At 37.4% G+C, this 27,141-nt stretch overlaps 1 long non-coding RNA gene and 1 other non-coding gene across 2 annotated transcripts; one reads left to right on the top strand and one right to left on the bottom strand.

Moving 5' to 3' along the window:
• The first annotated feature begins 24,316 nt into the window (after nt 1-24,316).
• On the top strand, nt 24,317-24,388 carry TRNAM-CAU (transfer RNA methionine (anticodon CAU)). Its single transcript has one exon. It is a non-coding gene; the product is annotated as a tRNA-Met (tRNA).
• Nucleotides 24,389-24,396: 8 nt separating this feature from the next.
• LOC141598301 (uncharacterized) lies at nt 24,397-26,868 on the bottom strand. The gene is made up of 3 exons (XR_012523406.1): nt 26,738-26,868; nt 26,532-26,640; nt 24,397-24,770 (listed from the first exon to the last, which is right to left on the bottom strand). It is a non-coding gene; the product is annotated as an uncharacterized LOC141598301 (long non-coding RNA).
• Between the last annotated feature and the right edge of the window lie 273 nt (nt 26,869-27,141).

Raw genomic sequence — 27,141 nt, 5'->3', positions numbered from 1 at the left:
CTGATCTTCCAAGAGCTTTAGCCTCTTCTCAGTTTCTGTCAGAGGTGGAGTATTATGTTCTCCAGTTTCCTTGTTCTCCAGGGCGTCGATACATGTCTCGACGCGATCCAGGGTGACCTTAAGAGCGGTAAGCAGGCTGGCTAGCTGATCAGTCGTGACATATCTGTTGTTATCATTGTTGTTGTGGTTGACAGACGAAGTTGAAGACGGGGCATGGCTCTGAGGCAGAAAAACGGCTCACATTACAACTCAATCCGACATGGTTCAAAGACTGAATGCAGACAACGGAAAGGACGAGACAAAGATCTGACTCAACAAGACGAGGGTGACCGTGTATGGTTCCTCGGTGCTGACTCGATTTATGACATGACGGTGTTGACCGAACTTTTGACACGAGTCCAATATAACGGCGCGACGCCATTGGACGGGTCTCGTGGTGAGACGACTCATAAGTAAAGACCCATAAGTACGTTTACTTCGACTCGATAGACACGGGGCAGAATTGGAATGGTGGGCTGAAGTTTTCGAAAATAGAAATTTTCAAAAAGATTCATTCGTCGCTTTATGGACGGCTTCCGAAGATAGAGATCTTCGCAAGTTGATCAGTTGAAAGGGTTGTCTTAAGTTTATTTGCAAAAGACGGTTCGAGTTTGAATTGGCTCGGAAAACAGTGTATTGTTTCCCAAGACGTTTTGGAAATTCAAAATTGTATGTTTTGAAAATCGGGTTTGAAATGTTTGAAGAGGTCTCGGGGACGGTGCATGGTCCTCGAGATCTCGAAAGTGTCTCGAGAAAAGGGTGTGTGCTTTTCTCGGGTTTTGAAAGAGCCATTATCGGCGCGAAACGGGTTAAAATCCGTGTCTAGACGCGGCGATTATAACGGCGTAAAAAGGTGATTTGAAATGGTTGATGCGTGTTTATAATATGATGTTTTACATCTTTATTTCCACGCATTTTATGTCTATTATATGTAGTTTATTCTACTATTTCCCCTATTTCTGTCTACACTCGCATTTTTATGTAATATTGCAGATTATTGCGGAAATGAGCAGAAAATGAACCAAATCTTGACCCCGGAAGCTAAGCTTAGGAAGGACATGAATATTTGACTCAGACTTGAAGTTTAGAATGCATTTCAATGCCTGAAAGGTGTATTTGTGTGAGTTTTAGAAGCGGATTGCCAGCTACAGTGGTCTATAGACTGACCTACATGGTCTATAGACCGTCAGAATGCTTCTCGACATTGCAGGCTGCTTCAGATGGCTATATCTCGAGTTCTAAAACAGATAAACGAGTGATTCCAATTGGAGGTGAAATTTTATCCTCTTAGCTTTCCAACGCCGCGTAGAACGCATGCTTTGACCAAGGAAAGAAGAAATGGCAGCTGTTTTAAGATCGGTGCGCGCTGTAGGAATCGTCAGAATGCAATTCTGTACAGCGCTTTTGGTCTATCGACTGGTCCAAGTGGCGATCGACCACTCCACGAGTCTGACGAGAATTTAAAGACGAGATTTAGCTTAAGCCCATTGTATATTAGGTTTAGGAATAAGTGTTACGTTATATTCCTATATAACGTAACCTGATCTATTCAGTTTTTATTCAGTTTTCATCATCAAAATTTTAGGGTTCTATATTGAGTTTAGCATTAGGGCATAATTGTTCGAATACAATTTGCTTTCATTCTTGCTTTTCGAATTCTCCCTTTTCTCTGCAATTCCATTCGGTATTTCTTTGTTCCAATTTCAGTTTACTGCTTTATTTCGTTCATAGTTTAGAATTGTTAGAGTAGTTTCCCAAAAGCCAATTTATCGTCTCATGTTAAGTGCTTGTTTCGTTAGTTTAATCATGCATTCAATATCTTTGTTCGTTAATTTCATTGTTGTTTTTATCACAAGTATGAGTAGCTAAATATCCATGTGCTAGGAATTAGGGAATCCATGGCGTCATGAGTAAATTTTATTTAGTCTAGGTTGAACCCATACCGGCCTTATTTACCTTTGTGAGATTTTTACCCCTTGCTAGATTGAGAAATTAGCAAAGTTTGACTTCTTGCAAGTAATTGGAAAGACTATAGTGCGAAAGTAATTTAGTTTCTTTCTAGGGTGGAAAAGAGACCGAAAGGCTTAATTTGAATAGGGACTTAGTTGACCTATTTGACATCCTGAGACGGTATTGTATAGACCTTGACTTTACTAGACTGACCCTTAAGCCATGGTGAACCAAAATTCCTAGCTACCTTTTATTATCTACTTAAACTTCATTTAATTTTCGGTATTTAGTATAGAATCAATCAACCAAAACAACCCCCACTGTTACCGTTATATTAAGATTGAAAGCAACTGAAATTCCCTTCCTCCCTGCGGATCGACCATGACTGCCACTAGCTTCTGTTAGTAGTATTTAGGTTATAAATATTATTTTTGTTACTAAACGACGGTATCAAATTATGGCGCCGTTGCCGGAGAGGCAGCGCTAGTTTCAGTTGTTTTTTTTGTTTTAGTCTTTTTCTAGTTTAAGGAACATCCATTCCTTAAAACCCTTTTACACTCTTCTTGTAGTTTTCTCTTATCCACGGGTCATTTCATGGATAATAAGGTAACTCCAACCATGGCGGATCTCAGAGCTATGATGCGAGAGCTTGAGGCCAACATTGCCAAACATAGTGAAGAATATGCAGCATTGTTCAAATCAACTCAGTCCCGAATGGCCGACCCTTCTTCTCTTCAACACATGGAGACCGTGCAGAGTGTGCACGTCCGTAGTGGGTCAACCCCTGAAGGGCCCGCTATGAAAAGGGCAAGCCCGGAATTTAATGGAGATGAATCGGGAAGAGAAGAGGCTGAACTGTCAGAACTGTCAGAACAGAAGAATATTAATGCTTCTCTTCCTGACAATCAAAAGCTTTTGGAACCCAGCTCCCATGGTCGTTCGACCCCGCCTACTATTGATATTGTCGAAAACCCGACCCGAATCATTGACGGATCATTTATTTTGAGAGCCATGAAGTTTTTTTCAGGTGATGATAAGGACAAAGTCCTTAATTCAAAAGATGGGTCTGAAAAGCAGGAAGAAAGGGCGTCTGTAAACAGTATCAGGACAGTTCGATCGACCGACCATCATGGTCGATCGACCAGTCCCCAATCTACCAGTGCTACTATACCTGAAGAACTCAGTTGATCGACTGACCAACCTAGTCGATCGACCGAGGAAGCTGCTGAAAGTGCACAATTCCGTCCTCCAGTGCCCAAGTCTATGGTGGAGATGCTTAAACTCCAAATACAAGAAGAGGCTGAACAGAGAGAAGCTTCTTTCAAAAGACTTGAGCTTCTCTTGGCTCAAGTAGCTGCCGAGCAAGATGCTAATATGTATGACTCAGAAATTGATGATGTTGTTGACAATGAAGTATTTCTTGAATACTTCAATGCTGGCGCACAAGAAAAATTTGATCGAACATACAGGAAGACTGTTCGATCGTGCACAACTGAGGAAGACGACTTTGATCGAACAGTTTCTGTGACTGTTCGATCGAGTAATGTGCTAGAGGAGAATGCTCGATCGAGTATAGTGACCACGGAGAGCAATGATACTGCTAACAATATGAAGGACGACAATGTGTATGGTGAGTCTCCTTTATGGAAGGTCGAGTTGGATGCCTTGGAGGCCGCAATTTATGGGACAGAGCCTATGCAGACGGATCTCTTTTCCTTTAATGATGATGATTCGTCACTTGTGACTCCCCAGAACGACAATGATCAGGTAATTGCAGATCAAGCTTGTCCGACTAGCTCCTTCTCTTTAGCTGCTTCTGTTAAGAGTTCTTTTATTCCTCCCATTAAATTATACACTTTGTTGATTTAACGCCTCATGACTTGGGAGCAAATTGGAGGAATATCGTTCTTTCTCTTCTTGTACAGGCTTCGACGGGTTTGTAGACCCGGGAGGAGGATCTAAAGACTCCTTCCCAAATAAGAAGAAGACGCGGGAAAGGGCTATTAGAGACGTAGTCAATGGGGTTCCAAGTCGTTGTATTTCCAAAGCTGTGTTATGGAGGCCGGACTTGAAGCTAATGACAGCTGCCGAAGCCACTGCGTTCAGTCAGAAGCCTAGTAGTGGGCAGTGATTTGTGCTCTTTGATGATCGAAAAGTGGATCGAGCTGGGACCGTCTAATCTAGCGCTACCGGGAGGCAACCCGGAGTTTAAACATTTTGTTTGATTTGGTTTTGAAACATTTAGCTTTATTTGTTTTGTGTGCTTTAATAATTAGCTCGACTTAGTCAGTTACTTTGGGTTTTTGCGCAATTTTGGGTGCGTTTGTTTTGCATTTACAGGTTATTAGACCGAGTTAACTCAATTCATTGAGTTAATTCGTGAGCAGGAACTGTTCACGTCAGGTAACTCAGTCGATCGACTGACTAGAGTGGTCGATCTACTGATTCGCGCAGCACAGAAGCTACTGTCCTAGGTAACTTGGTCGATCGACTGGTTAGAGCGGTCGATCGACCACTGTAGCTGCTATACCTCGTTCTTGTAATTCTTTGCACATAATTACCATTTCAATTTTGTTTTCTCGGATAATGCGCGATATGTTTTGTTTCTTTTCAGGAACCTATGGTAGCACTGCTGGCTACTGAAACCTCCTAGCTCACGCTGGTTTGGGGAGGTTTCCCTTTGCGCTTAAAATCTTGTGAGTTTCCGAGTTCCTTTTCATGTCTTATCTAGTTATTTATCGCAAAATCCCACTTTCTTTTGCTTCTTTATACATGATTTCGCACAATGGGACATTGTGTGATTTGGTTTGGGGAAGGGTTTTGCGTCGCATTTGCATTGTTTTTATTGCATTTCAGTTACACATTTACATTTTTATCTTGCATTGTTGTTTATTTTCCCCTATATATACAGAAAATCCAAAAAAAATTGAAAATTTTCAAAAAATTCAAAAATATCATGTTTAATTTTGCATATTAGGTTGAGTCAGATTGGAGTATTCATTACTGATAGTTGTCATTTGCTTATACCCTGCATTTTATCACATTTCTTAGCAAAAGTTTTTGCAATATCTCGAATTTCGTTTCAAAATTTGTTGAACAATTAGACTTGACTTGAAATTTTGGCAAACTACAAAACTTTCTAAGGAATTAGAGCTTTATAAACTGGTGTCATTCATGACCGGTTTCATTTAGGATTGTGAGTAGTTACTCCCTGCATGTCGTGTAACATTAATTTGCACAAGTATGACATTTAATTTCTTTTTGCCTGCATACATTCGGGTTAGTGGTTGGTATTGCATGTTTGGAGAATGCTTGCGAAAATCCTTTTTATTCATTTTGCCCATTAGCTTCACATTAGCCAAAAATTGCCAGTTGACCCTTTAGCTACAATCCATAAACTAAGCCTACCTTTTGCTGAGCTAGTTTAGTAGTTTTAGTGGTATTCGTTGTATTGTATCAATTTTGGCTCGATTTGTACTCTATGAAGTTGGTAATGAATGAAGGAGAAAAGAGAAAAAAAGGGGAAAAATGGAAAAAATATAGTGATTGCCGAAAAAAAGAAAAAAAAAACGAAAAGAAAAAGAAACGGCAAAGAAGGAAAAAAAAAGTTTACTCCTATGTTTGCTTTATATTTTATGAGGAGTGTTATTTGGATTAGTGAAGTGTTTGCCTAATTCATTAAGGCATTTGAGCTTATTTCATTGAGTTAGAAGTGGATGTATTTATTCGGTTTGTTATGCTTCTAGCTTGGCTATTTCCCTCTCATTCCCATATTGTTTTGCCTCTTTTTTACCCATAGCCTCACTTATCCAAATCTTTGCAAGTATTCGGCATGTGATGGACCCTGAATGGTTGGAATATATGTGCACGGTAGCTAGAATTACTTATCATACTATATTGCATGCATGATCATGTTGGTTGAGTCTAGGTGAGCGACTTTTGTCTCTTTCTCTCTTACATATAAATTGCTTACCATTTGCTTTGTTGAGAGAAGAGTGACCCGGGAGAGTCCAATCTTGAAAGTCTTGCAAGGTCAAACGTTCAACATCTTTTCGAAATATGCATAGGTTCGTTTGCGTGACATTGCGCTATTAGTAGTTGATTCATATGCATTAAATTGGTTTAAGTAGACGATTTTCAGTTTGTCCATGTTTTGCTCCTTTCTATCTAGATTTAGTTTTGCATTTAGTTTGTTTGGGGACAAGCAATGGTTTGGTTTGGGAAAGTTTGATGCGTGTCTATAATATGATGTTTTACATCTTTATTTCCACGCATTTTATGTCTATTATATGTAGTTTATTCTACTATATCCCCTATTTTCTGTCTACTCTCGCATTTTTATGTAATATTGCAGATTATTGCGGAAATGAGCAGAAAATGAACCAAATCTTGACCCCGGAAGCTAAGCTTAGGAAGGACATGAATATTTGACTCGGACTTGAAGTTTAGAATGCATTTCAAGGCCTGAAAGGTGTATTTGCGTGAGTTTTAGAAGCGGATTGCCAGCTACAGTGGTCTATAGACTGACCTACATGGTCTATAGACCGTCAGAATGCTTCTTGACATTGCAGGCTGCTTTAGATGGCTATATCTAGAGTTCTAGAGTAGATAATCGAGAGATTCCAATTGGAGGTGAAAGCTTATCCTCTTAGCTTTCCAATGCCGCGTAGAACGCATGATTTGACCAAGTAACGAAGAAATGGCAGCTGTTTCAAGATCGGTGCGCGCTGCAGGAATCGTCAGAATGCAATTCTGTACAGCGCTTTTGGTCGATCGACTGGTCCAAGTGGTCGCTCGACCACTCCACGAGTCTGACGAGAATTTAAAGACGAGATTTAGCTTAAGCCCATTATATATTAGGTTTAGGAATAAGTGTTACGTTATATTCCTATATAACGTAACCTGATCTATTCAGTTTTTATTCAGTTTTCATCATCAAAATTTTAGGGTTCTATATTGAGTTTAGCATTAGGGCATAATTGTTCGAATACAATTTGCTTTCATTCTTGCTTTTCGGATTTTCCCTTTTCTCTGCAATTCCATTCGGTATTTATTTGTTCCAATTTTAGTTTACTGCTTTATTTCGTTCATAGTTTAGAATTGTTAGAGTAGTTTCCCAAAAGCCAATTTATCGTCTCATGTTAATTGCTTGTTTCGTTAGTTTAATCATGCATTCAATATCTTTGTTCGTTAATTTCATTGTTGTTTTTATCACAAGTATGAGTAGCTAAATATCCATGTGCTAGGAATTAGGGAATCCATGACGTCATGAGTAAATTTTATTTAGTCTAGGTTGAACCCATACCGGCCTTGTTTACTTTTGTGAGATTTTTACCCCTTGCTAGATTGAGAAATTAGCAAAGTTTGACTTCTTGCAAGTAATTGGAAAGACTATAGTGCGAAAGTAATTTAGTTTCTTTCGAGGGTGGAAAAGAGACCGAAAGGCTTAATTTGAATAGGGACTTAGACGAGCTATTTGACATCCTGAGACGGTATTGGATAGACCTTGACTTTACTAGACTGACCCTTAAGCCATGGTGAACCAAAATTCCTAGCTACCTTTTATTATCTACTTAAACTTCATTTAATTTTCGGTAGTTAGTATAGAATCAATCAACCAAAACAACCCCCACTGTTACCGTTAGATTAAGATTGAAAGCAACTGAAATTCCCTTCCTCCCTGCAGATCGACCCTGACTGCCACTAGCTTCTGTTAGTAGTATTTAGGTTATAAATATTATTTTTGGTACTAAACGACGGTATCAATGGTTGTGAAAAACTGAGTTTGAAAATCGTCATTACGACGGCCTAAAAAGGCGTGTTGAAATGGTTATGAAAACCGGTTTTGAAAATCGTCATTGCGACGGCCTAGAAAGGCGTGTTGAAATGGTTATAAAAACTGGGTTTGAAAATCGTCATTACGATGGCCTAGAAAGGCGTGTTGAAATGGTTATAAAAACCGGGTTTGAAAATCGTCATTACGACGGCCTATAAAGGCGTGTTGAAATGGTTATAAAAACCGGATTTGAAAATCGTCATTACGACGACCTAGAAAGGTGATTTCGAAAGTTTTGAAAATGACACGGAAGGACTTATGATCTAGTAGCACATAAGCACTCACAGTTCATTATTTTATGCATTATGCTGACACAGGTTTTGGCTTAAGAGGGTGGGTTACACACCAAGCAATCAAACCCCGATTTGCGAGTGGGATACCAATCCAAACAAAATGTGTAAGGAGGGTGCCCTAGCCTCGTGCTCGAAAGTGATGAAAGCTCTTTGACGAAACAGAAATGTGTAACGTCAATGGTATGCTTGACTCAATCGGGATTCAAAACGCGGGGATGAGAAAACTCACGCCAACGAGACGAGCCAATTGGTCGAAAAGGGTTAGGTTGTGGACCCGGACAAGGAACCTGACCATGACCGTAATATCAATTAATGCATTCCAATCAAGACTTCGTTCGAGTCTCATCATCTAGGGATCACAAAGATATAAATGTCCTAGTTCTCCCCAGCGGAGTCACCAATCTGTGGACATGGGCCACGTCTCGATCTGTGGATTTGGGCCACCTACCGGTCCGTAGTCACGGGCCACCTGCACGCCAGGCCAATCTGTGGACATGCAGAGGTCTTTTGAAAGCCACGCTCGGCGGCGTAAAAATGCTTTCGACCGGATCGTTTTAGATCGGTCGGTTTCGCCTCGGTAAGGGTCTCGAAACGATTAGAGATGTTCGGAGTCGCCACCAAGCATTTGTGGGATGCTTGGAATGTTAGATTCATTAATCTCATTAATTTACATATTCCTATATGTTCAAATTTATTTAGTCATAAAATAAATCCTAGATCTTATGCATGCAAATTAAAGCAAGATAAAAGAAGATATCGTCAATCTTACATTGAGGTTTCGGATATTAGGGCACCAACAAGATCACTTTCTTGTTAGTTCTTGAGCTTTCCTAATAATGGATGAACAAAAGGTCCAAAATAGAACCTCTCCCAAAAGTGAATACCCAAGGAAAAACCCCTAATAACCAATATTATTTTGTACTAAAAATAATACAAGTCTTACTTAAAATTTGACACAAAATAAATTTTGTTCTCTCTTGTATTTTTCGGCCAAGAGAGGAAAGATTTATGAGGATTTTTATTTCTCTAAGTTTTCACAAGGTTAGAGAGAATTTGATAATTTCTTACACTAGAAATTATATTGTGAAGTAGTGAATGAAAAATTAGAGGAAAAACCTTCTATATTTCTCTTTTGAAAACCGGTGGGGAGGGAGAGGTGAGCCAATGCATGGTGCTCATTTTCTTCCCAAGGAAATAGACTTGCATGGCTACAAATAGGTGTGTAATCATTTTGTTTTCCACTTAAATAATTAACACAATTTAAACACTATACTCCCTCCACTATTTCGGCACTTTTAACATAAAATGGATGGTCCATTTTATTTTGTCATTTGTCAATTGTGACAAATGTGACATGTTACATGACTTATGAAATTGTAATGTATTTTTAACATATTAAAAATCAACATACTCATAAAATATGTCATTTACAAAATCGACTAGTAATTCGTAATTACTTGTACCAAAACGGTTTATCAAATTATAAATTACAACGTCTTGTATTTATAATAAATTATTCATTCAATTTCAATTTCAAATTATTTCGTAAACAATAATTTTATCTAAGTAATAAAACAATTCAATTACTTAGACCGTATCTAATTTAATCGAATTATAATAAGACACGTTAATCTCACTAGCAAATCATCCGTCAATTTTAAGCAATTTAATTAACTCGTATCGGCATACGATTAATTAAATAATCAATTAAGGGTATTTTCCTATAGGTATGACCTAAGGGGATCAACTGATCACCCCCGTCGCACGACAGTAATGTCAAACTCTAGTCAGCCAATCATTACCGATATGTGTGGACCAGTTGACTGTAAAATACTACATCCCACATGTATTCTTAAAATGAGATTTAAACATGTGATCATCATGATCGACTGTTGTGATCGCATTATTGTCGGAGGACACATATTCCAACAATCTCCCACTTGTCCTCGACAAGTGTGCGTCACCAATTCTCTTGTCCTATTACTATCTCCCACTCAATGCAAGGTGTCTTTCAGGTCGTACTTGCAAGTGATCATATCGAGAGTGGTTTCCTCGATATGGAGAATAACTGATTGACCGGAATTATCTACCATAGATACCTTCCGAGCGTGGCCACGCATTTCCAGTTCATTACTCCTCGAGTGGCCCTGAGATATTGTTATAACCCTGACAAAGGGTGGACAATTCCTATCGCACTTATTCCCTTCGACTAGCCACAACCATCATAACCCAAAATATGCCCATTTGACCCCATTTACGAAGGTCGTAGTAACATAAATCAAAGTTAATCTAAAACTGTGCCACCTTAGGCGAACAGTCTTTAGTCAAAAGAATCGACTCATTAGAATACTATAGTAGCTCTCGCCACGGCCAGGCTATATAAATTTGCCAGAACTCTATAAGCGGTCATTATCCCGACAAAGTGTTCCTAACAGTCTGCCTATATGATCGATTAGTCATCTCACATGACTCCATGGCACTTGAACTTGCCATCAATCGCATCACACTCTAGTCACTTCGAGACGTCACCTCATGTAAGTGACTATGGGCGAATACAATGCTAATCCGTGTTCACTTTAACGGTGTTCAATTGTCTCTACAACCCGTTTGGATGTAACAAAGTATAAGATGAGTTAATGATTACTCAAACGACAAATGTGGACATCACAATCGGGTAGTCAATACCATATTACCACCTTGTGATGTATATTGTAAGTGTGTAAACACTAGTTACTTGCAACATGTGTTTAACATACCATGTGTCTATGCGTTCAAACTCTTGAATTGCATTTTCCTTTATTTTCATGTTTGTCTTAGATAGCATGAATCTCACCAAGTACATATCTAGTTTCGCAAACTAGGTTTAGGTTCTTTACTTTGAGACAACTTTCTTGTTGTTTATCACATAACAAACGAATTATAGTGGACAACATAACTTGCACTAGTCAAGTGTTCTTCCAACTCATAATGTACCAGGTATATATTTTGTAGGATCTTGCAACAATTGTCAAGATGATTAGCCTAGCACTTCTCATAAGTCCTAGTAATTTTGAAAATACTAGTTTTGAGTAACTTCTTACTATAACCAAGTATCTTTTCAAAATTCTTATTTCTCCTTTTAGCTTAAATAGCTTAGGATTTTCATAAATCCTTACGCGTTTTCGAACTTCAATATGTGCAACTTCTTGTCACATAACAGAGTGTTCTGTCAAACACTAGAATAGCTCATTAGTTCTTCTCGAGAATTCATGATGATTCTTCTATGGCTTACCAATGACTCATCATGCTCTTAAGCATATGATTCATTATTGGACATGTGCATGATTATTCTAATGGCGGAAACATTAGTAATCTTTAATCATGTGATCAACCATTCTTAGGTTCAATGAATGACCATGATTGCTTATGTTAATTCCATTTTCGTCGATATGAATAACCTACGTTTCTTGTTGATTTGATGTGCATGTCTCAATGCCTATCCAACATCCCATGATGTGATTGGATTCATCTTAGTCCATTTTCATCCAGAATTGAAAACTCAAATACTTCTTTGTGAAAGATAGTACTAGCTCGTCGTTCTCAATGAGTAATGAGTTATAAATTTTACAAGATGATAGCTCCCACTAAATTTCATGTCTTCACATGATAATTTCAAACTCCCACTCAATTCCACATGTTTCGTAATTGACTACTCAATCGAAACATTTCAAGAATTGAAATACATTTTGCTTTGCCAAGTTATTAAGATTAAAACCATGTTCCCAACATATCCTTTCAAAATACCTATTTTGAAAAGGTTTCAATCTTAAACTTATGGAAAGAGATTTTAATCTCTAACTCATTCATTTTTATAATGATGCGTAACAATGTCATTATTTAAATGTGAAATTCCATTTAATATACGTCCTTCTCAAAATACCCTTTTCGGAAGGAGGTTTAACCATTTCATTTTCATAATGAGGTTAAGTAATGACACTAGCGTGGTTAACAATTAACTTAGCTCTTGTAGACATCGACATATCTTTCTTTGCAACTTTTAGTCATAAATCTCATTTATTTTCAAGGATGCAACTTTGTTTCATTTAGGCTCTTAAGTAAATATCAATATTGAAACTCTATTTATATCTAGGTTATAGACTAGCCAAATCTCTTGTTGACACTTTTCTTTACATGAATAGATGAGATCTATGGCCTTAAGCTTGTGGACGTATAATGAATCCCATCATTATAATTGTCTATTGGATCACTTTAACTAGATTATCATATGTTTCTATGTGCAAGCATATAAAGACGAATTCTTAGAACAAACGAATACGATAAAAGGGGTGACTTGGGTTGCAAGCCAAGCCACCATAATCCAAAATACAACCATTGTTTAAAAAGGATCAACCATTTCCATGTCGAACACGGAAATCAAAATAGTTCTAAAATTCATAACATTAAAATAAAGACAATAATAAAAGCCAAGCTTCATTGGTAGCTACTCCTAGCTCCTTCATGATTTCTCAAGCTTGCTTCTCTTTTCCCTTGTCTTTGCTTCGAGGAGGCCCTATTTACAATAAAAAGGGGATACATTATCACAACTTTGTATCAAAATACCATAGTTGAATTAGAAACATAAAAGAAAGGATAGTCAGTTACCTACTGGAGTGATCTTTCCAGCTTTGATGTCACCAAGATATTTGGAACAATTCCTCTTCCAATGTCTAACACCATTACAATAATGGCATTTATCAAGAGGACCCTTCTTGGTCTTGGAAGTGCTAGCTTCAAAAGTCTTAGCCTTGGTGGACATGGGAGCTTGCCTCTTACCCTTTTTCCCATTCTTCTTGAACTTCCCCTTCCCCTTGCTCTTAGTGCTTATATTAAGCACATCCTTAGGTGGGTTAACATTTAGCCCCATGTCTCTTTCGGCTTGCACAAGTAACTTGTGCAACTCTTCAAGAGACACGTCCTTGTCTTGCATATTGAAATTCACCCGGAATTGTACATATGCTTTGACTTTGGATAAGGAGTGAAGAATCCTATCAACAATGAGCTCCTTGGGGATTTCAACCTTTTGAAGTTTCAATGTCTCGACTAGCTCCAACAATTTGAGCACGTGAGGGCTAACCTTTTGGCCCTCCTTAAAATCGAGATCAAAGAATGCCGAGGCCGCCTCATATTGGACGATCCTCGGTGCTTGTGAGAATATTGTCACAAGTTTGGAATAGATTTCATAAACGATGCCTATTTTAAAGGCTCTCCTTTGGAGATCCGCCTCCATAGCAAAAATCAACACATTTTTCATAGCGGCGGACTCTTTGTGGTAAGCCTCATATGCTTCCCTAGTGGCGGCACTCGACCTAGAATTAGGTTCGGGTGGAGAGGCCTCGGTGAGGTAACGAAGCTTGTTGTCACCTTGGGCGGCTAATTTGAGTTGGGCATCCCAATCGGAGAAATTTGACCCATTCTTTTCAAGTTTACAACGATCCATGAAGGATCGGAGCCATGAAACATTAGTGAGAGGTGTGGCGTTGGTGTTTGGTGCGGCCATTTGTTATGAGAAATAAAAGTGGTCTACAAAACAAAAAATAGATGGAATAAAACACTTGTCGTTTTAAAATAATAATAACACTCGTAAATTTTTAATTTAAACAAGTTTTATTGCATTTATCTAGTGACCTCTACCCAACTTGATAAATGATTCCAAGACCGAAATTCATATTAACTTGGGCACGGTGTGGCCGATTCATCCCTTATCAATATAACTCGGTGGATTAACTCTTTAATCGATTCTACTTTTAGAACTCTTGGTCGATAAAATTACATTAATATTTATCTTTAGCCCAAAACACATCCGGCAATGGTCGAGAATACTTTTGTTGAGTTCAACCCAAATTTCGAATAAATGTGTCCATGATCCAAATCCACATTAACTTGGGCACGGTGTAGCCGATTCATCCCTCATCAACATGAATTCGGTGGATAGACATTTATCACCCACTTCCCCTACGTAACAAGGTTTGTACCCCGGTGTGGCCGAGCGCACTCCCTCACGAAATAGGTTTTCATGGTTTTTACTTTTTGGTAAGGCTAAGTCTCAATTGTTTATTTTAGCGAGAGGTCATGTCAATTTATTATCTATCACGTTTTAAGTGAACTAAAGCGGTGAACTACGATAATTGTAATTGACACGGTCGATAAACTCGATTTAAAATGCATGTTTAGTTATGGCGATTTAGCGATGCATGCAACATATAAATAAAATGCAAAGCATAAAGATAAAATCCTAGTATGGCCTTCCTAAAAAAAGTGAATCCAATAAACTATTATAAATTCGGAAACCAACTCCATTGGTCCCTTGAACTTCGGTCTTGGCACACACTTCAAGGCAACATTTTCTTTGATGGATCGCCTTCTTGAATGGCACCGTCTTCAAGGAACTCCGGAATAATTAAATTACAAAATGAATTACATAATTTCCTATTATACATTTGTAATTAAAATAAAATAAATCTATTAAATTACAAAATGGTGATACGAGATCACAATAATTACAACCGAATCGATATTCCGATACATTTCAGGTAATACCAATTAAAACTAAGGCCATACTAAGTAAAATTACATAATTCAAAACTTACATAAAATTAAAATATGACAATCATAAATAAAATGAAGCATTATAATATATATGAACATGCTAGATTTTATGCTAAATCGCCTTTTAAGAGCCAATATCGTATATTTATCGGTTTTTACGGATTTGCGTGATTTAACTTATTAAAATCACAATAATTACATTAATTCATATTTATGTACAAGTTAATTAACCTAACCATCTCCACTAATATTTTGACAATAATTAAACTTGATTCCTTAATATTGTTCATAAAGGACCAAAAAATACAAAATTATGCTATAAACTTCAAATTAAATTATAAAAATTTCAAATAATTTCGAAATTTGAAATTTAAACTCATGAACATTCTGGAAAAATACCATGACACTCATAATGTTCAAAACATAGGTTAAAAATTTCGAAAATTTATCGAGAAAAACAATGTTGCGGTTTATCGGTTTTAACAAATATGACCATAAAAAGTATGAGAAAAATATTTTCATCAACTTTTCACTTTTAGATCTGAAATATATGATCAACTGCAACATGTGACGTCTTTCCTTAGTCATGAAGTATGTTTTAGCATTATTACTAATTATAGTCACTATTTATGTGATTTTTCATCAAAAATTCATAAATCATGCATAAAGACTTCATTATAGCCAAATATTTTACACACATCTTGTAAAATTGCATGTGATAACATACTAAATTTCCATGACCAGATTCGAAATATAACTCATATTAACCTATTTACCCATTTAAATATGATTTTAACTTGACAAATCCATATTTCGCGCAAATCAACACATTTTATCATGAAAATTTACAGGCTATCAGTAGATAACATATGTGAAAACATATCCAAAACCACTAAAAAATTAGAAGTTTAGCTATTTTTCGTCCAAAAATGACATTTTTATCATAAAAATCACATTTTGATGCCAATATTATATAAAATGAACAATAAAATCCGTAAATAAACCAAAATGTCCTAAAAATGACTTAGGACCAGAAACTTTTAACATGCAAAGTTATTTTAAGGTTTATCTTCATAAATCCAAATTAATTAGTTTTGTATGTAAATCATATAACTCGGAAAAACTGTAAACCGATTTGCATGCAAACAACCTAAGGCTCATGATACCACTTGTTAGATTCATTAATCTCATTAATTTACATATTCATATATGTTCAAATTTATTTAGTCATAAAATAAATCCTAGATCTTATGCATGCAAACTAAAGCAAGATAAAAGAAGAAATCGTCAATCTTATATTCAGGTTTCGGATATTAGGGCACTAACAAGATCACCTTCTTATTAGTTCTTGAGCTTTCCTAATAATGGATGAACAAAAGGTCCAAAATAGAACCTCTCCCAAAAGTGAATACCCAAGGAAAAACCCCTAATAACCAATATTATTTTGTACTAGAAATAATACAAGTCTTAATTAAAATTTGACACAAAATAAATTTTGTTCTCTCTTGTATTTTTCGGCCAAGAGAGGAACGATTTATGAGGATTTTTATTTCTCTAAGTTTTCACAAGGTTAGAGAGAATTTGATAATTTCTTACACTAGAAATTATATTGTGAAGTAGTGAATGAAAAATTAGAGGAAAACCCCTCTATATTTCTCTTTTGAAAACCGGTGGGGAGGGAGAGGTGAGCCAATGCATGGTGCTCATTTTCTTCCCAAGAAAATAGACTTGCATGGCTACAAATAGGTGTGTAATCATTTTGTTTTCCACTTAAATAATTAACACAATTTAAACATTATACTCCCTCCACTATTTCGGCACTTTTAACATAAAATGGATGGTCCATTTTATTTTGTCATTTGTCAATTGTGACATATGTGACATGTTACTTGACTTATGAAATTGTAATGTATTTTTAACATATTAAAAATCAACATACTCATAAAATATGTCATTTACAAAATCGACTAGTAATTCGTAATTACTTGTACCAAAACGGTTTATCAAATTATAAATTACAACGTCTTGTATTTATAATAAATTATTCATTCAATTTCAATTTCAAATTGTTTCGTAAACAAAAATTTTATCTAAGTAATAAAACAATTCAATTACTTAGACCGTATCTAATTTAATCGAATTATAATAAGACACATTAATCTCACTCACAAATCATCCGTCAATTTTAAGCAATTTAATTAACTCGTATCGGCATACCATTAATTAAATAATCAATTAAGGGTATTTCCCTATAGGTATGACCTAAGGGGATCAACTGATCACCACCGTCGCACAATAGTAATGTCAAACTCTAGTCAGCCAATCATTACCGATATGTGTGGACCAGTTGATTGTAAAATATTACATCCCACATGTATTCTTAAAATGAGATTTAAACATTTGATCATCATGATCGACAGTTGTGATCGCATTATTGTCGGAGGACACATATTCCAACATGGAACCCGTTCGAATTCCACTTTATACCTCGGTCAAATCGAAGCACAAAGCAGCGTTTGACATTAGTACTAAAGATAAGGAAATCGTCCCTCTTTAGCATCCTATCTCTAGAATGACTCTCGTACGCCCTGGATAAGGTCGTCCACTATCCAAAGTTTCTGAGTAAGAGGTGAAGGTACGTATTGGAAAACCGTTTAATCAGACACCCAATCCCGCCCGCGGTAGCGGCCTCTACTGATCGATCTTGGTTGGTTGAATGCAAAAGTTGACAAAACGGTTTAAATGCATGAATGCGCATCCAATAATTTAAACCTAACATTTGAGAGATTTCTAAGTCGGTTGATTTAATCCAAGTATCAAGTATAAGATGTCGAGTTGGATTAATGATTGATTTGCATGCAAGACGGAAATTAAACATCCATTTACCGTATTAGGTTTAGGGTGCATAACGTGATCCATTTGTCTTAGTAAGGCATTTTGCAAATGTGATTTTGAAATAAACAAATAGTCATCTGATCCGTCTTATATCCGGGCTAACCGGAGTCGGGATCGTCCTAGACTAATGCTGGAAAGGGAACAGGCCCTGTACCAGACGGCTATATGAGGCGCGAGCTAGCCGGCGATACAAGGGGCCTCCCCTGGTTCTGAAAATGAGAAAGAAAAGGCCTGCTTGAGGCGCGGGTCAGCCTACATTTATATGCCGTGTTCTGACCTTTTGAAATCGGTATAAAACGTGTTGAGAAATGGGTATTTGAACCCGATTTGGTTTGAAAGGGTCGTTTAGACCGCATTTGTTGATTTGAAGAACTAGACTCGAATAATCATCATTATTTTGATAATATTTGGTGTCGGGTTCGACTTGACAAGCTTGACATGAATAGTTTTGAAAATAATTAAGAACTAATTGTTTTAAATTCATTTGAATATAATTAGTCGATACTCGTCATCGTACCCGGGTTAAAATCCGGCATGGTATGTAGAACCAAGGATGACTTTGTGTTGGGGACTAATATGTTTATTTTTGAAGATGTAAAGAAATGGTGAAGGGCTTTAAAATACCTCCCGGAAATGAAATAAAAGGCTTTAAAATACCTTTTAAATGTTATTAACCAAATATTATCGCCGAAACACGGATTTAACCGTCATGGTATAAGGAACCAAGGGCGAAAAATGTTTTATGGTTAAAACAAATGAAATAAAATAAAAAGGGTTTGAAAATATTTGAAATGGTAAAAACCGATTACAAATATGAAACTGAATTAAAGGGGAAAGACTAGAACAAACACGGTTGATCTCTGACCCGAACACCCCATTTAGGCGCGGTCAAGCCGGCGAACCAAGGGGCTTCTGTCTCAGGCCAAAAATCAGTTTTGGCTCGTTTATCCCATGTTTTGGTTCATGTTATGCACGTTTTAGCATGTTATAGTCATGAAACAAATGAAAACATGATAAAAGAGGATTTTTACACCCTCATACTTACATGTTTGGTTATGGCGAGTGACCGACGTAAGTGTAAAACCTCGTTTGGTCGGAAAAAACTCGGTTTAAAATCGTTTTGGTAAGTAAAAAGAGTGTTTTAAGATTAGTGACGGTGCAGTGGTCGAAGTGGTCGGTCAAGTGATTTAACGCACGATGACGGTACCAAACAATGTGTAAGGCTTGTATTTACGATCGGTAGGTCGTAAATACGCGTCGGATTGTGACTTAAGAAGTCGAGTCGAGAATTTTAAGGGAGAAAAGAGGGGGCGGACACTCGCGTAAGTCTCAAATCGGGGGAATTCCAGGGGTATTTATAGGAGAATGAGTGGTTGTGTGAGTTTTGAGCGACGTGGCCACTTGGGCTGCTCAAAGAGGCGTGAGCCACGTCGCGGGTCTTCGAGGTGTGTTGTCGCTTTCACACAAAAACAATCACGATTTGTTCTATCCTAGGTTTTGAAGTCACATGTTTGGTACTTGACCATTCACGAATCCGGGAAAACTTAAGGTAGAAGGTTTGAAATGTTTTGTTTTTGGTGGTTGACTCAGTTTGACTCGTTGTTAGAGTCGGGATTTGAATTTTGAGTCGGTTTTTGGTCCGGTGTCGGTTTTGACTCTAGTTAGTGTCATTGCGACCCCGTCATTGTGCATTAAACACTCCAGGTATTTTTGAAATGTTTTGAAATGTTTTATTTTCGAAATCATTTTAAGTTTTCCGACGTAAAGTTGTACACAAACTGTCGATCAAACGCCGCGATTCCAAAACATGTTATAGTCCGATAATCATCGGGTGTTTGTTGGAGTCTCAGCAGATATTGGGTATCTACAGGTAGTAGATGAAGTTGAGGAAGCTAATGAACCCGAAGTTGTTGTTCGGGACGGGATTTCGTGGACTCTGTTTCGGGAGCCGTCGAAAAGCGCAACCAAGGCAGGTTTGAACCGGGTTCGCATGACCAAGGGTGTAAGGATTCTTGTTTCTCGGGTCTTGCAATATTCAATTCATAGTGGAAGGTATTACCCTAAATCTTGGTTGTCTCAAATTCCGTCTCTTAAGTTCTTTGTCAATTTTCTTGATTTTCAAGGTTGGAGTGATATGAGTCGGTTTTCGGGTCCTACTTACCCGATTGAGGTGATACAATTATTTGCTTCGGTAAAAATTAAGGAGGGTGTATTGCATGCGGTCGTGAATGGTGTCAATATCACCATCACTATTGATGATTTTTGCTCTGCTTTTAAGATTCCTCATGATGAAATCAATATTAATCCGAGTTTGGAGTGGTCTAATGTTGATGATGATAAACAGTTGGTTATTATAAGGTATTTTGATGAGGTTGCGTCTGACAATAGCAATATTATGGTTCGCCCTCTCTCAGCCAAAATCAAGTTTTTCTTGAACTTTTTATGGAGCACCATTTTTCCGAGAAGGGGCGGACGGGATAAAGTGTCGAGTTATGAGCCTATAATTGTGTATTCATGGTTGGACGGTCGAAAGGTTAACTTGGCTAGTCTTGTGTTCAACCTAATTGTTCAAACAAGCATAACTGTCACCAAGGAAAAACATTGCACTAGTCTTGATCTCCCATATGGTATGTGGATTTCAAGATTATTGGAGATTAAACGAGTTGTGGGACGGGAGAGCTATGGTGTAAGTGCAAAAGATGGTATGTGTGACCGTGTGATTAAGTTGATGAGTCTCGGGTTTGAAGGACCCGAATTGGTCTTTGTTAAGAGTGTTGATAGGAGAACTAGTGATGTTGGGATGGTGGCTATGGAAGCCAAATTAGATGCTTTTATGGGGTCTTTAATGACTAAGTTTGAAGAACAAACTACGGCTTTGGTTATGGCCATGTCTCGGTTCGGACCATCACGGTCCTCGGTTGGTGGATTGGATAGTGCTAGGGATTATGCGTGGATGGAAGGGGTTGATAAGAGGCTTGCGGGTTTCGAGAGGGATTTGGTGGCTATTCGTGAGGAAGTGTTCCAACACGGTCGTCGTCTCCCTTTCCTTACTAGTCAAGGGGGTGCATTGGTCATGGACGGGAAAGCTATGAAGGCCGATCAAGCTATCACTTTGGAGGTGACAAAGGCCTTGTCTTTGAAGGTTCTTAACTTTGAGACAAGCCTTCAAGCCCAAGCTACACTTGTGCGGAGTTCATTTGATCGTCTTGATGCCTTGGAATTTCATACTCGTCCCGACTATGTAAACCCGTACAAAACCCGTCACACATAACCTTGGCTTCCCCTTTCCCTGTTTTCGCATTTTCCCTTTATGGCCTCATTTTCTTTTGTTTTCTAATGGTGTATTTTGCCTTCTAAACTTGTCACCATTCGGCCCATTTTTGGCATACTACTTGTGGTTATGGCCCAAGTAGCTCTTAAACATGTTGTCTCATTCGGCCCATTGGCTTAAACATGTTTTCTTTGGTTTGTATGCTACTTAATTTCGTAAGTACTTATGGATATTTACGGTTTATTTCGGTTTCTTAAATCGTTCTTATCTCTTGTCTCGTCGTATATTATTCTAGTCATTTTATGTTTGTTCTTATCTTTTCGATGATGTCAAGAGAGGGAAAGAACGACCACGGTAAGCATTTGCCTAAGCTTGCTCCTTGTCAAGACCAATTGTCTCTTAAAGTCCTTTAAGTTTCGATCTTGTATTAATCGTTTGATCTTTTGTTGATCTTTATCTATAAAGCTAGATGACGGTATTATATTGAGGGGGAACTATATACTTAGTCACAATTTTAGGAGACTTGCCATCATCAAAAAGGTGGAATTTGTTGAACCATACAGAATATATGTTTATGTTTTGATGATGTCAATAATCCTTTATATTATATATACTCGTTGCGCGTAATTGTTCGTTTAGTCTCTTTATATTAGACTTATTATTTGCAAAGACTTAATGGATTGTGTTGAAAGTATACAAAGATATATTGTGTTCAAGCCCTCAATTAAGGATCAAGATATTGCAAGATATTGAGAGAATTATTCAAGCTCATGAGAAGATGAAGCTCATCCAAAGATTGATCAAGCTTGACTGATGAAGTAGCCTACACTTGAAGATCTCCTAAGAAGATTATAATAAGCGTAGGTGATTATCTCGTAATAGTAACATAAGAATCGGTTTCCTATGTTAGTAAAGTTATAGCTTCACAGCTATAACATTACTTATGTAAGAGCTCAATGTTATAGCTCTTCTACTATAACATTGAGATGCTGTGCTTATATAACACACGACTAAAAGGTTTTCAAATTATTTTTGAAAAATGTTTTTGTCTCTTTTAAATGTTTTAGCAAATATTATTTATTTAATGAGGAAGCCATATTCATATTGAGTGTGGTTTTATTTTAATCTTATAATTAGTAATTATGTTGGGTCAACTTATGAGTTGAGTCATATTACTAATTAGGGTTTCTAATACTATCCACTCTTAAACCCTAAATCTAACCTATTGTCATGCTAGGGTTTTCACGAAAAACAAGGCATATAAGCCGTGTTGGTATCGTGTAAACTTAAGTATAAAAGATGTTATTGTTAAGATTTTATTCTCTAAAATTATCTTAACATATCTTTTATATTTAGCTTGATATGGTTATTTATGATAAGAATATTTTTGTTATGGAAAATGTAACACCCCTAATTTCCGTAATATAATTCTTTAATTATATTTTCCCATATTTCATATTTTATTTTCGGGAAAATATCCGTCTTTTGCGTATTCGGCTCGTTGGGCTCGAATTTCTATGAAGACCCGCTTCCCCTTGAGTTTTCACGTGTGGTTTGGAGAATGATGGGTGGTTTTGGGCCCGGACTCGATATAAACCCATGACATCTTCTATATATAGGAGAGCTAACCTAAACCCTAGCTTCTTTTCTCATATTTTCTCTCAAAACCCTAAACCTAATTCTCTCCTCTCTTTTCTCCTTTGTGTCATGTGCCTCCACACTCTCTAGGGTTTCGTGCCGCGCCTTCTTCCTCCTCTTTCATCATCTTTCGTGCTTGGATTGATCCTACTTCTTGGATCTATCTATCTTCTTCGTAAGTTTTATGTTTCTCGCGTAGTTTTTATAGTGTTATAGTTTATATATATTATTAGTATATTTATTAGTTTCGTTATCCTTGGCACGTGGATGATTTTATAAAGGCGTGGAAACTGCACCTGGAGAAGACATCTATATCGTGGAAGACGATCTCTAGGGTTAATTCGCTTAAAAAGGTAACTAGGTGTTTTCCTTTAATTGTGTTTATGCCAATTGATGTAATTTACATGATTAATAATTGACTTGTGAAATTAGAACGTGTTTGATCGTTTATTATCATGTTTGATTGTGTTTGTGTGTTTATATATGCGTTTTATTGTTTAATTTGCATAACGTATCTTGCCTATGCTCCGTTTTGGGTGTTTGGGCGTGCGGCAAGGGTTCTCCATGGAAACCCTAGTGGCGGCTTGGTGGTGGCTTATGAGAAGGCCTACAGTTATAGCTAAACTAGTACAACCTTGGGATTATGGCTCAATGTTATTGCTGGGTTGGTACAACTCTGAGGTCGTGATAAAGGTATAGATGGAGTTGTATAACTTTGAAGTTATGGCTCAATGTTATAGCCGAACTACTATAACTTAAGTCACATGTCGATGTTATAGCTAATGCTAATGTAACATTGGGCTAATGAAGTCAATGTTATAGCTGAGCTAATATAACGTTGAGTTATGAGGTAAGGGTTAATGATAAAATTTATAGCTGGAGTACTATAACAATGAATGGTTGATACTTGTTTCACATGTTATGTGGTGTTCAGTTATATTGTATGACAATATGTGTGCATATGATGTCATTCACGCTTGTTCGTATGGTAAGTAGGGCAGTCAGTTGTACGGTTCTATGAGTTGTGTCATGATGTTGTTCATGCATTATCTGTACAGTCGGTTATACTGTGCATTTGTTGGTTGGCTGGTGTATAGATGACGATAGTATCAGTTATATACTATCGGAATGAACTAAGGCTACCCTTCGAGGATTTGTTATGGTCTATGGTCGGGGGGGGGGAACAGAGGCAGTTCCTTAATTGCTCTGTTCCCCTAGTGTCGTTCGGTGTAGCAGAGGTAGTTCGTTAAACACTCTGTATTTCACCGAGAGGTCTGGCCAGGTCTTAGGCATCTTACATATATAACTAAAGACGCGGAAATATAAGGATACAAACCAAAAATAGAAAGGGAGACATATGTCCCTTCAAATTATATACAAACCAAAAGTGTAAAAGGTTGACTAATAAAGTAGCCAAAACTAGGTCCAAGGTTCCTTGCTCACTAGCCGTCTGTGACCCCAAACAAAGCATCAACAACCTGTCAATCGCATTTTATACAAACACGAAAGCCACAATTCAGTGGGGAGTATATAATTTGAAGGGACATATGTCTCCCTTTCTATTTTTGGTTTGTATCCTTATATTCCCGCGTCTTTAGTTATATATGTAAGTTAGTTTATCAGCTGTTGCAGGGTTATGACACTCTTCTTGAGTTGGATTGATTGTGAATGGTTTAGTTAGAAAATTTTTGAAATTGCAGGTTTTTGGACTAGTTGAACCATTTACAAACATATCCTACCAGTTTTTCCGTAGAATTTACGCATTTAAGTAATTAGATAACGCTAAATATCAAGGGTGTCACAGTTGGTATCAGAGTGGCGCAGCGGAAGCGTGGTGGGCCCATAACCCACAGGTCCCAGGATCGAAACCTGGCTCTGATACCAACTGTGACACCCTTGATATTTAGCGTTATCTAATTACTTAAATGCGTAAATTCTACGGAAAAACTGGTAGGATATGTTTGTAAATGGTTCAACTAGTCCAAAAACCTGCAATTTCAAAAATTTTCTAACTAAACCATTCACAATCAATCCAACTCAAGAAGAGTGTCATAACCCTGCAACAGCTGATAAACTAACTTACATATATAACTAAAGACGCGGGAATATAAGGATACAAACCAAAAATAGAAAGGGAGACATATGTCCCTTCAAATTATATACAAACCAAAAGTATAAAAAGTTTACTAATAGAATAGCCAAAACTAGGTCCAAGGTTCCTTGCTCACTAGCCCGTCTGTGACCCCAACTAAGCATCCACAACCTGTCAATCGCATTTTATACAAACACGAAAGCCACAATTCAGTGGGGAGTAACTTCGAGTCCTCCCAGCCACGAATCGTCAAAATTAATGTAACATGTAATGTAACATGTAAACAATTTGATAAACCATTTACTTATCATGTATTCTAACAAATGACCCCTAAACTGACCAAACTAAACTATCATGTGAATCAGATAACAAATAGTAATCCAAACTTTATCAACTGTAACCGGCTTACATCTCACCTATTACAATTCATAAAATCACCATACAAGAAAGGGCAATATAACAAAGACAGGCATAAGTTCTTAGTCCCGTCAATAGTCACTTTGTAACTCAAGTCTATACCACGAGGTAGGGAAGGTAATCGAACCGGTATCTTGGCTCAGCGGTTACTATTAAGAAAACATGGCCAAGAGACAACACAACCCTAGCCTAAAATCTGCGCAGACCTAGACATGCGGATACACACCACCGCACCCAAGACTCACAACTTTTTTTAAAACAAAGTGAAGTGAGTACCCTAAGGACACCACCGAAGGGTCGGCTAGTACTTAAGTCGACCCCATACTATCAAAATTAGTACCGAGGTCATGCCCCAACTTGGATAAACATCCACTAGTCAGGAACACAAAGGCTATCAAGCAGTGAACATATACTCGTCAGAGACTATAAAGACCTATCTATGATGAAGGCCGAAATACTCACCTAGGACCTAGTCACAGCTAGTCCCAGCTTGAATATTTTAGCCCACACCACCCAAGACTCACCACACAAGTCAAGTAAGACACCCACTTAACCTTAAGAGGGCAAAAAGTCCTACTTACCAACATAAATTCTAACATTCTATCATGTGAAAGCTATATAAATGTCTATTTACAGCATACAATCCCAACAGTTCCTCAATAAGAATTCAATACTAACTTCCAATTCTAGCAATTTTAACAATATTAAAGGCTTTAGGGGAATCTAGGGCCATTACTACAAAATAAGAAGCTATTTAAATTCAACCAACTACACATGTGAAATAGAGATATAATATATGGCCTAAAACAAGAAAAAGGCCGATTATCTAATTCATTCAACCGAATTTTTACCCGCAACCCCAGCCTGCGCGACAGTACGGGTCAAATTGCGGTGACCAATCACTCAATTAATCGACATCGCATCAGTCAAAGGGACTAAGGCTCAGTTTTCGGCACAATCAACAAAACATTTCAATTATAGCTATAAAATTCATTTTGAGCCTATTAATTACAAATTTCCTTTTGTAAACTACCCTAACATGTGATAACTATTAATATAAGCACAATTTTTTTTCCATTAACATAATTTTTGTTACTAGTATACTTCAATTCAAATTACTACTCTTTTTGTTACTTATACTATTCTAATATTAATTAACCCGAAATGACCAATATTGTACGAAAAACCGCAAAACAAGCACGGACCAACCCGGGCCAACCCCAAGACCGGCCGGGGCTGCCGTGGGCCTGCCGGCTGCTGCCGGGCCCGCTGCCGCACCATTTCTTCTCTTTTTTTTTCGTTTTTATACATTATAAGACCGTCTGAAAATTAATTAATCGTCCCCAATTCAACTTTGATAATTTAAACTAACAAAAGGCACAATTTAAGCTAACAATTGACATGCATGCAATCATTCTAAACATGTGAAAACTAATTCTCATACAAAAATTCACCAAACATACAAAAATCAAAAACATGTGACGATCTTTCGTCGAGTAACTCGAAATATGTTACCTTAAGCTAGAAAAAGAGCAATTAACACCTTGAAAACCCAAACCCTAACGACACTAGCCGCTATCCTCTACAATATACGAGTCCCCGAACTCGTCTTCCAATCCTTCACCTAAATAAACAATTAAAACACAATAATAAGCATATAAACCGAAAATTCCAAAATTTGGTCTTAAAATAACTTAATGAAAACTGAAATTAGAACATACTAAGTCGTAGATCGTGGCGAGGGGATTCCGGAAAGGTAAATTTCGCGAAAAACGGACAAGAAACGAAGGAGATATGGTGAATTTGAGCTTGATTTGACCAAAAATGGTGTTTTGGTCTTTGTGAGGTTGAAGATGACGGTGGGAAGCAAGGAAAATCAGAAAAACTAAAGGGGAAGGGGGTTTGATGCGTGAAAGGGAGAAAGGAAAGGAGGGAGTCGGGTTTGAGTCGGGATTTTTCGAGTCGGTTTTGACTCGTTTCAATAATAATTAAATCCGTAAGTCAAATGCAAATTCCGTCAAGACCAAAGTTCTTAAACACGAGATTACAATAAAATTGAGTATTCATACGACCCATCTCCAAATTCGTTTACCCAACGTTCACACGAATTGTCATTTTCCCCCCG

The sequence above is a fragment of the Silene latifolia genome, chromosome 9, assembly GCF_048544455.1.
Source record: "Silene latifolia isolate original U9 population chromosome 9, ASM4854445v1, whole genome shotgun sequence".
Taxonomy (NCBI): Eukaryota; Viridiplantae; Streptophyta; class Magnoliopsida; order Caryophyllales; family Caryophyllaceae; genus Silene; species Silene latifolia.
The sequence above is the reverse complement of the archived record's forward strand: the minus strand, read 5'-3'. Positions and strand labels throughout refer to the sequence as shown.